The sequence below is a fragment of the Dermacentor andersoni genome, chromosome 11 (genome assembly GCF_023375885.2).
Source record: "Dermacentor andersoni chromosome 11, qqDerAnde1_hic_scaffold, whole genome shotgun sequence".
Lineage (NCBI taxonomy): Eukaryota > Metazoa > Arthropoda > Arachnida > Ixodida > Ixodidae > Dermacentor > Dermacentor andersoni.
The window spans coordinates 125,378,142-125,388,568 of record NC_092824.1 but is presented as its reverse complement, the minus strand read 5'-3'; the positions used below and the strand labels follow the sequence as shown (position 1 = coordinate 125,388,568).

The following is a 10,427-nucleotide window of genomic DNA, read 5'->3' as shown; positions in this document are numbered from 1 at the left end:
AAGTAAATCATGGGTCACAGAGTCAAAGGCTTTGGCAAAATCAAGAAATACGCCGTCAATGTCGGTACCTAGATCAGAAATTGCAAAGCGATCGTTAGTAAATGGTAAGAGTTGTGTTTCACAGGAAAAGAACTTACGGAAACCATGTTGACAGGGGTTGAAAAAGGAGTTCGATTCTAAAAACTAAGCCAAATGTGAATATATTATATGCTCAAGAATTTTACATGAAATGCTTGTTAGTGAGATAGGCCTGTAATTGCTGGGTAAGAGTGTGTTACCTGATTTGTGAACTGGAATCACCTTTCCCACGCACCAGTCGTATGGAAGAACAGACTGCTGTAATGACTGAGTGAAAATGTGCGACAAAATAACAGCAGAAAATACATTAGTACATTTCAAAATTTTTGAATTCAGGCAGTCTGGGCCTGCAGAGGAGGACGTTTTTGATTGTTAATTAGGCAGCTAACAACAACCCAGTCAATAGAGATTGGATCCATGGGCGAAAAACCAGAATTGGATACAAGCGGTTATCTACGTGGCATTGCGGTAACATGGGAAGAAAACACATCATTAAATACATTACAGCATTCTTCAGGAGCAACAGGTTCATCATTTGGGTATGTTAATTGGATTATTTTGTTTGGAGTACCGTTAACTATGGTCCAGAATTTACGAGGATTAGTCTGCAAGATAGACGGAAGGGTAACAGAATAAAAATGCTGTTTCGCACTAGCGGCGGCTGCGTTGTAGTCAATTTCAGTGCGGTAGTAAGTGGACCAAGTAACGTCTCTGCGTGAAGCATTTGCGCGACGAAACCACCGCTTTTTTATGAGTTGGTGAGCCTTATTCCCTGGGAGACGTGCTCATGTTGCCTACCATGCCCAGCTTCGAGCGTTCACCGTGTCAACTAGCACGAATGACTCTAGAGGAGTCAGTTTTGTCGCAAGTGCTGGAGGCTGTCTCAAACGGTGAAGTTCATAAACTGCCAAAACAACAGTTTTCATCGTGTAGGAAACTGGAGGCTGAGCTTTCAGCGCGGGAAGGGTGCCTTGTTAGAGGCTCCCCGATGGTAACTCCAACAAAGGCGTGAATTGCCTTCTTAAACTCGCACCTGCAAACCACCGCGTTATTGTGGCCATGAAGGCATGGGCACGAAGGTACTTTTGGTAGCCAGGCACTGACGCAGATATCGAACGGCTCGCTAGAAACTGTGCAACTTGTTGTCAACACCAAAGGGCACCAGTGCCCAAATGGGAACGCACAAGAACGCCTTGGGACACAGTTCACGCAGACTTCATTGGTACTGCAGAAGGCAGAATGCTGGCCAATTATTGTGGACGCATACAACAAATGGTTGGAAGTGTGCTCCATGCGCAATACACAGTCTGCCACATTGATTGACGAACTCTGGAACCTTTTCGCAGCTTTTGGGCTTCGCCAAAAGCTTGTGACTGATAACGGACCATCCTTCATTTCAGTAGAAGTTGAGAGCTTCCTAAAGAATGGGGTGACCCATGTAACAAGCGCACCCTATCATCCTACAATGAACGGCCAAGCAGACAGGGTGGCTTTTTGAAACAAAACGAGCATTAGCCGAAAACAAGGACGGAACATTCGCGTGTAGGCTGGCCTAGTTTTTGCTAAAGCAACACACCACCATCTGCACATCAATGGGCAAAATGCCAGCTGCACTTGTGTTCGGGCGTGAGCTGGATACAGCTCTCACGTGCATTCAGCCCCAAGCAAAAGCGAACAAAATCCATACCAACAGCAACAGGAACACAAAGTCGAGAGTACTCGCTGTCGGACAAACAGTTTTCTTTCGAAACTTCGGAGGGAATCTGATCTGGATGGAGGGAATGGTTTTGGAAAAGCTAGGCCACAGATAGTGGCTCATTAAAGGCCCTAACAGGTTAGTGCGATGACAACGTGACCACATCAAGCCCGGTGCTTTGAGACACCCCACAGAAGATTCGGCGACAAAGGATAAGGGATGTACAGTAACCGCGAGCAGTGTCCCGCTCCCATTTATGTTTGGGATAAAAGCAGATAACTCCACATCGTCAGAGGCCACTCTCTCAGGAACGCTGGAGCCTTCGCAATCATCGGTGACCAAACTAGAGATTGGCACTGCCCCTGAGACCGTGCCAGACACGACTGCAGAGTCATGCCCGTAGCGGGAACGACGCCCTCCGGATCACTACGGCGACTCCATCTAAGGGAGGAAAGTGTTGTGTACAAGTGACGCACCACCGCTCTTTGGCTGGACAAAGCACCAGTGCGGACAAAACAGGAAGCGACCCCACCCCGAGTCGAGTTCCAAGAATTCTCCATCACCTCCAGCGTGTCGGCCACTGGACAGGGACCGAGAGTTTGCCCCCTCGAACACATGCGGCTCTCGTCTGCGTCTCTTGTAGAAAATAAACTCCGTCTGTTTTCTGCCACAAACCAATGTGCATTCCTTTCACGAATGAGGCCAGAGCCTGTACGTAACAGCTTGCAAGAACGCGCAAATACACGAACACACAGGTGTATCTAAGCCAATGAGCAAGGGATCTGTCGCAGCAACGGCGTAGCACGCTGAAGCGCCGCAGCGTTATCTATTAACATACTCCTATACAGATGGTTCTATTATCATGGAATACAGCTGTGTTGATTGACAAGTCACTTCATCACCTAGCATGCGTGTGAATCATCAACAATGGCGCGCTTATTCAGGTGCACTTTGCTGCTGAGGTCTTTTTAGTAGCTGTCAATAGTGAGCCTACAATTGATTACATGATGTAGTATGGCATCGTACTTCGGAACAATGATGTAACACCGAATGAACGTACAGGAGCGCTGTGCGACACACACAGAGCTAGTATTTGTTCATTCTATGTTACGACATTGTTTCAAAGTGCACTGCCATATTAAGTCATGACTAACCGAAGAGCCCACCAGTAAGTCTTAAGCAATTGATTACATTATGACAGACGTAAAAGTGATATGTACATATCATAGTTACTTCTTCAGGCAGAGATTCTTGTCAGATATGTTTTCAAGAGAAGAATGTTTGCATGAAAACAAATATTAATTAATATTGCTGAAAAGACACACCATATAGGCATGAATTCACGCAATGTTTCCATTTCTTATTAGTGCTAAAAATGTCCCTGCAAATTGAAGTAGTGTTATGTCATTCATGCCTTAAGAGATGACAGAGGCCTACGGGGGCAAACAAGGCAGCAATGCCCATGCATAAAGGCCTGGTTGGCCAATCTGCTGCCCCTTCACTATTTATCCATACCTCTCTCTACCAGCATTTAAATAATGTACAGCCTGTGGTCAAAGTGAATACAGGCTGAATACGTCCTAGTCCAGAGGAAAGACGGACTTCACGGGTAGCTTACACTAGCCGGTCGCTGTCAAGAGCGGAAGGCAATTATTCTACGACTGAAAAGGAATGCCTCGCCATCATTTGGGCTACAGCAAAATGGCGGCCTTCCCTATATGGCAGGCCATTCAAAGTCGTCAGCGACCATCATGCGTTGTGTTGGCTAGCGAATGTAAAGGACCCTTTAGGACGCCTGGCATGGTGTAGGTTAAGATTGCAAGAATATGACATCACTGCAATGTGCAAGTGCGGACGAAAACACTCTAATGCCGACTGCCTGTCACGAGCTCCCATTGACCCTCCGCCGTAAGTCGACGAGGATGACGAAGCCTTCCTCGGAATAATAAGCGCGGAATACTCCACTGAACAGCAACGAGCAGACCCGCAGCTAAAGGCCTCGTCGAGTAATTGGAAGGGAACACTGACGTTGTCCCTAAGACATATAAGCGAGGATCGCTTTCGTTTTCTTTTCAAAACAACCTACTCGTAAGGAGGACCTTCTCACTAGTCCGCGCCAACTACCGTCTTGTTGTTCCGTTAGCGATGCGCCCAAAAGTACTGCAAGCCCATAGATGATGATCCAACCGCTTTGCACTTCGGATTCTCCCGGACGCTGTCGAGGACACGGGGAAGGTATTACTGGCCACGCCTGACCGCCGACGCCGGCCGTTACCTCAAGACATGCCGAGTCTGTCAGCGACGCAAGACAACACCGACAAGGCCAGCGGGATAACTACAGCCGATAAAGCCTCCTTGCGGACTATTTCAGCAGGTCGGGATGCATTTGTTGGGACCCTTTCCGACGTCAACATACCGAAATAAGTGGATCGTCGTGGCGACGGTCTACCTCACCCGCTTCGCTGAAAGTAAAGCTCTGCCGACAGGTAGCGCCGCCGAAGTGGCGAAATTCTTCGTCGAGAACATCCTGCTGTGACATAGTGCCCCAAAAGTCCTCCTCACTGACGGAGGAACGGCCTGCGCTCACAGAAACCATTTCGCAATACAGGCACACAAGCCACAGGAGGACCACTGCCTACCACTCGCCGACGAACGGTCTTACGGAGCGCCTGAACAAGACCCTCGCTGACATGCTAGCAATGTACGTTGACGTCGCACGCAAGACTAGGGATGCCGTGCTTCCGTATGTCACCTTTTCTTACAACACGGTAGTGCAACAAAGAACACAGATCATGCCGTTCAAGCTGGTATACGGCAGAAACCGTGCGACGATTCTCGACGCCATGATGCGGCACGTCACCGACGAAGAGAATCTCGACTTGGCCGCCTACATCCAGCGCGCCGAAGAAGCCCGACAGCTCGCCCGCCTGTGCATAAAGAACCAGCAGAGGACCGACCGTCGACACTGCAACCTTCGACGTCGATACGTGGAATACGAGCCTGCCGACGGTGTTTGGCTCCAAACTTTTACGCCGCTATTTTGGACCTTACAAGATCATGCGGCGCATTGGCGGACTTGACTATCAGGTCGTGCGCGACCGCATTTCGCAATCACAGCGCTGCCACTCCCGGTCTGCTCCGAGTTTTCTGGTTTTTGGACGTTTACGGTTACCATTGACGACGATTGATTAGCAAGACGTCGGGCGAAGATTCAATGAGCCAGGCGCCTTACAGGTACGACGTTTCTTTTTTGAGGACCTGGCTATTACCCTGCCGCTACGGTGGTCGGAAGCCGAGAACATCGTCACGAGCCTTATGCTCGTCCAAACGTAACAAGCCATATGAATGATGCTACGGGCCGGAATGAAAAGCCTGGGGCCTTGCAAGCGTCACAAAGCTTCATAAAGCCGGCACGTTTGGTCCTCCACAACTCGGAATCAACATCAGCGAATTCAGGAATAATGGCTGACGGTGAAGCCGAGAGCAAGAAGCCTCGCCTAGAAGACAGCAAGTACGATGACACAACATCGAATTATGAGCTAAGTGATGAGGAAGAGACGGGTGACGATGCACCATCTACTTTGGTCACGTACAAGAAAAAGCGAGCCGAAGGCATTCCGGTTGTCTTTCGCCCAACAAGTGAAGGTACTACTTTTTGGCAAGTAAATCCAAACCGAGTGTCTGCCGAAATAGTTTCCGCTGCCAAAGAAAAAGTACAGTCTTTCAGGACGAACAGAGATGGAAGTTTCAGTGTCAGCGTTGCTTCCTTAGCGTCGGCGAAACGCCTTTTGATGCTCTCAAGTGTAGGCGGCCTGGAAGTCAAGCCCTTCATCCCCGAGTCATACACGCGAAACGTTGGGAAAGTAAAACATGTGCCTCTGCAGTATACAGACGAACAACTCCTGGACTTCTTGAAAGACGCAGGAGTTATATCGGCACGCAGACAGATAAGATATTCCCGCCAAGAAGATGGAGCAGTACAGTCACGTCCACTTCACACGGTAATTCTGACTTTCAGAGACGATCGCCCTATTCCAGGAAGAATTTACTTGGGTTTCACCAGTCACCCTGTCGAGGAATACCTAGGACCAGCACTTCGCTGTTATAACTGCCAGAGATTTGGGCACATGGCGAAAACCTGCCGCAGCACACGTCGATGCAAAATCTGCTCAGAAGATCATGACCACAAGGAGTGCAAGTCACTTCTTCAACCTAAATGTGCAAACTGTGCGGGGAACCATGCCGCCTCCTTCTCAGGCTGCCCTCAGAAAAAAGCAGCGGCACAAATGCGTCGACATGAACTAATCCATGGAAGACAACCGCGACGCAATGAACCCGCACCAAACCTCGAGATTGTTCATCCAGTGCCAGATCACCCACCTCAGCGGGCACCGGAACCACCACAGCCAAGAGCATCAACAAGCTATTCCTCCTCTAGAGAACAACCAGCAGTGCAATCAAGAGACCGATCAAGAGGATCACAGTCAAGTGCCCAGTCTTATGCATCAGTGCTACGGAAACCCAGACGACAACAGGCAGAAAGTAATACACAAGAAAACTCCAGTACTCGCACACATTTCTCTCAGCGACCTTACTCATCTACTACAGAAGTAACACCAGCTAATAGCGACCATACCACAGCATCGGTGACACAACTGATTTTGCCAATGCTTTTCGCTGCTCTTAAGGCAATCCTGTCTGCTCTGCCGGAAGCAAACAACCTACCAGAAGTGAAAGCCTTGTTGCCTCTAGAAGCACTATTGTGTCAACAATCCGGGCCGAAACTGCGGCAGGCAGAACATGAATAACCGCTACAAAAATGTCTCCATATTTCAGTGGAATGCCAACAGTCTTCGAAGGAAGTGTGCTGACTTTCGTAAACTGCTTGTGCAATACAACTTCCCAATAATTTGCATTCAAGAGGCGGGAATCAATGACGACTTTCGCCTCTCAAATTATGTGATATACAAGACTTCTCGTCAAGGTGCTGTTAGCAGAGTGCTCCTGTGCGTCAGACAGGACCTACCATCTTATCAAATTCAGTCCAGTGATTCAGACTTCCCGGAATTCATCGCATGTAAAGTATCCTTTGGCAAGCTCTGTATAACAGTGATTAATCTATATCTACAACCTTCAAACCGGATTTCAGTAGAATTGCTAGTGGATATCTTCAAAATAGCTCATTCTAATGTATTTATATGTGGCGACTTCAATGCACACAACACCATCTGGGGCAGTGATCATTGTGATACACGGGGTAACGTCATTGAGTGCGCCATAGATAAATGCAACTTGACTGTTTTAAACGATGGGTCGCCAACATTCCTTCGTGGATATAATTACTCAAGCTGCATAGATGTTACCCTGTGTTCACATGATCTAGTGAATGGTGTGGGATGGACAACAGATATGGAAACGCGCGGAAGTGATCATTTTCCCATACTTGTTTACCACCCTAGCATGCTCTGTGATATCAGGCGTTACAGCAGACTAACCAACTGGCAAGCTTTTCGGTACCGCCTAACGCATCAAATTAATCAACACGCAACAGTGGAAAAATTTACAGAATTTTTGCAAGACAATATGAACATATGCACAAAGAAGGTCCCAATTCCAAAAGATTATGCTGCAGTTGACGGAGAATATGAACACCTAAGAGCCATCCGACGTCGATCCGAAAGAGCTTACCGATGGAGCGGAAGTTTAGAAGCATACAGAAACGCTCAGAAAATACACAATGTAATGCGCAGACGAATGGAAAATTTAGGCAAACGGCGCTGGCGCGATTTCTGCGGCACGCTGTCTCCTCACACGGCTGTCCCCCGATTTTTTCTAGTAATTCGTTCTTTAAGCGGACCTGTAACACAGAGCTTCCCATTTCGTGCTCTCGCTGTAGCTCGGGACACGTGTGAAATAATAGTTGCAGATGAATTTTGTGAGCTTATTTCCAGACCTGCTTTTTCATCGCAATGTGCAGAATTCAATATTTCAGTAGAGTTGGCTAAGCGAAAAATTACTGCTTGCTACTGGGCCCAACATCCTCAATTAGATCATACTTTCACAATAAGCGAGCTTCAATGTGCAATTGCATCATGTCGCCAAAAGTCCGCTGCTGGGCCGGACGGCATTACGTACAATATGCTAAGAAACCTCGGACCGACAGGTACAAATGCTCTCTTAGACATCTATAATAACTTATGGATAGAGGAAACTGTACCTGACTCTTGGAAAGTCGCTCGAATCATACCAATTTTAAAACCTGGTAAGACGCCCTTGTGCCTTGAATCCTTCCGCCCTGTTAGTTTGACAAGTTGTTTATGCAAAGTAATGGAGAAAATGATTGACGCGCGACTTCAATGGTGGTGTAATGAAACGAATGTGCTGTCCAACTACTTAGTAGGTTTTAGAAAACATAGATGCACAATGGATGCAATATTAGATATAGTAACCTGTGTGGAGCATGAGCGTGCACGTGGAAACATGACTATAGCAGTATTCCTAGACATCAAGAGGGCATTTGACACTGTTAGTCACGTTCATGTTTTGCTAAGCATTTTGGAACTTGGTCTGTCTGGCAGGTCCTTGCGATGGATATCTGAATTTCTATCAGGTCGCAAAATATTTGTTCAGACGGGTGAAGGAAAGAGTGCTGAGCATGTTGTCAAACAGGGAGTACCACTGGGAAGCGTACTCAGCCCCTTCCTTTTTAACTGCGTCATGGCTGATTTAACAAGAAGGCTGCCATCACAGTTAAAGTTTTCACTGTACGCAGATGATGTGTGTATTTGGACATCTGGGTCTAATGCTCAACTACTTCAAATGGCATTGCAAGACGACATAAATATAATCAACAAATTTTTGAGAGAGAGAGGAATGGTACTATCACAGGCAAAGACAGCTGTATTGCCCTTCACTCGAAGGCAGTTAAAAAATTTCACTCTTAATCTGGAAGGACACCCTCTAATGATTGTCACACAGCATCGATTTCTAGGCATAATACTTGATAGGCAGCTATCCTGGTCACCCCACATAAAAAAACTCGAAAACGAGGTCAATGCCATAGTGACTGTACTTCGCAGACTTGCAGGCACATCATGGGGCGGATCAGTATCGTCCATGCTGACTGTTCACAATGCATTAATACGACAAAAAGTTGCGTATTCCGCGCCCATCTTACACGGACTTTCCCACACGTCTGAAGAGCGACTTCAAAGACTTTTAGCTAGAGGACTACGCCTATGCCTAGGAGTTCCACGAGCGACTTCTAGTTCTCTTGTAATAGCTGAGGCTCCCCAGTCACCATTTCCAGTTATACGAACTACAGAAACATGCCGGCATTATTTCCGTCTTCAAACCCAGCATAAAAACCACCCATTGGCTCTAGATATAATGAAACGAGATAGAAGTTATGTTCATGTAGAAATTCAAGAAAATCTTCACATATTGCCAAGAAATGAATTTTGGAACTCAGACATCGAATATCCTCCATGGCTGCTTACAGTTCCAAAAATCGAATTGTCAGTAGATGGGATATTCAGCAAAAGAGACATGTTCATTCGAGCTGCTCAACAACTAGCGCTGTACCAGATATTGTCACGTGGTGGTGACGTTCAAGAACACAGTAGAAATACTGTGAAGAACAAAACTAACATTTATTGGGCGAACCTGTGCCCACAAAAACAGGCTACACTTATAGCACAACGATAGCGGCGAACACTGTCGGCGATCGTCGAAAATCTCATCAGCGGGTCAAGCGCGTCGGCTTTCATACAGCAGTCGTCGAATGTTCCAGACTAATCGCTGGGACCAGCGCGTATTCCACAATGTTCTACGCCATTCGCGTCAGGCGATGAAATCAGATAACATAAGGTTCGGCGACAACAGACAGCCGGGTAGAAGCATCGATAACTTTCCAGAAACATGCAGGCGCGTCCGTCGCTGTGCGATTACAGTTGTTAAGCGGCGAAACGTGTCGCCCGATAAAGATAAGTACACGTGTCAATACCCCCCTCTTAAAAAGCATCGACCCGATGCTGCAAACAAACGAATAATCAAAAGCATTCGTAGCAAAGAAAAGAACAAAAATGACGAAGTTCGTCAGCGTCCGTAAAAGGGTTTAAGGCGCACCACGTGGACCACTTCAGATCGTGCGCGGCGCCGCTGTGAATGCGAAATGCCGTCTGGCACGACCTCATAGTCCAGAGCGCCAATACGTCGGATGACCTTGTAGGGTCCGAAATAGCGTCGGAGTAGCTTCTCACTGAGTCCTCGTCGGCGTATCGGGGTCCAGACCCAAACACGGTCGCCAGGCTGGTACTCGACGAAGCGTCGTCGGAGGTTGTAGTGTCGGCTGTCGGTCCTCTGCTGGCTCTTGATTCGCAGGCGGGCGAGCTGTCGGGCTTCTTCGGCGCGCTGGAGATAGCTAGCGATGTCAACATTCTCTTCGTCAGTTACGTGCGGCAGCATGGCGTCAAGCGTCATCGTCGGGTTCCTGCCGTAGACCAGCTTGAACGGCGCGATCTGTGTTGTTTCTTGCACCGCCGTGTTGTACGCAAAGGTTACGTACGGCAGGACCGCGTCCCACGTCTTGTGTTCAACGTCGACGTACATTGCTAGCATGTCGGCGAGGGTCTTGTTCAGGCGCTCCGTGAGA

General features: G+C 47.8%; 1 long non-coding RNA gene across 1 annotated transcript in view; it reads left to right on the top strand.

The window, feature by feature from the left end:
* The first annotated feature begins 2,770 nt into the window (after positions 1-2,770).
* LOC129386979 (uncharacterized) overlaps positions 2,771-10,427 on the top strand; it is a 64,877-nt gene continuing 57,220 nt past the window's right edge. Inside the window, exons 1-2 of the long non-coding RNA XR_011890927.1 lie at positions 2,771-2,942; positions 7,956-8,036. This is a non-coding gene — a long non-coding RNA (uncharacterized lncRNA). The remainder of the gene's footprint in view (positions 2,943-7,955; positions 8,037-10,427) is intronic.